Source organism: Ptiloglossa arizonensis, unplaced genomic scaffold (assembly GCF_051014685.1).
Source record: "Ptiloglossa arizonensis isolate GNS036 unplaced genomic scaffold, iyPtiAriz1_principal scaffold0069, whole genome shotgun sequence".
Lineage (NCBI taxonomy): Eukaryota > Metazoa > Arthropoda > Insecta > Hymenoptera > Colletidae > Ptiloglossa > Ptiloglossa arizonensis.
This window is the reverse complement of record NW_027478439.1, coordinates 1,333,355-1,334,175: the sequence shown is the minus strand read 5'-3', so window position 1 is coordinate 1,334,175 and position 821 is coordinate 1,333,355. Positions and strand designations below refer to the sequence as shown.

Here is an 821-nt window from a genome sequence, read left to right as displayed (position 1 = left end):
TCGTAGGGAGCGGTGTTCACGGGCGGTCGTATTAAGTCGACGCGCGACGCCGCAACACTCTCGCGAGTCCGAACGATTACATATGGAGACGCGCAGGCAAATCGTTATTTTCGCACGTCCGCGACAATCGCCAACGAACTGCCCATCTTTCGCTCGTACGTAAGCATCTCCGTACACACCCGACTCTGAAACGTTTCCATTCTCTCCGGAAACGACGGCGGGGATTGGATAGCAACGCAAGCAGTATTAGGTTATGTGAACGACCCTCAGCCAGGCGTGGTCCAGGAATTTTATCCGTGGACCGCAATGTGCGTTCGAAATGTCGATGTTCATGTGTCCTGCAGTTCACACGTTGACACGCAATTAGCTGCGTTCTTCATCGATCCACGAGCCAAGTGATCCACCGTTCAGGGTAATCGTTATGCAATTTTGCGTTTAAATTCTCTTTGGTTCTAGTTTTGAAAATCGATGCCCGCGCCTCCGACCAAACGTAGAAAGAAGGAGGCTTGGGCGTCGCCAAATTGACGACACAAAGTCCCGACTGACGGAACACGTCGAAAGTTCGCGCACATGAACGCGAATCATTCGACGGCCGGGTGCAAAGTACATTGAAAAACCATCATGAATCGTGGGATGTGGAACCGCGGGGATAATCCCGATCAAAGGAACCACAGTCCTCACCGATTGAGCTGACGAACGCACGTGGGAGCGTCCAGATTCGAAAAAGGACTCGCAGCCGGCTCGAATCGGTCTTTCGTCCCAACTTCAAACCGCATTCGACGCGGTGCATGGGTGTCCGACTCGCTATCCGAGCTTCACAG

The 821-nt window shown here is 53.0% G+C and overlaps 1 non-coding gene across 1 annotated transcript; it reads right to left on the bottom strand.

Moving 5' to 3' along the window:
- Positions 1-260: 260 nt before the first annotated feature.
- On the bottom strand, positions 261-415 carry LOC143154515 (5.8S ribosomal RNA). Its single transcript, XR_012994142.1, has one exon. It is a non-coding gene; the product is annotated as a 5.8S ribosomal RNA (ribosomal RNA).
- Positions 416-821: the final 406 nt, after the last annotated feature.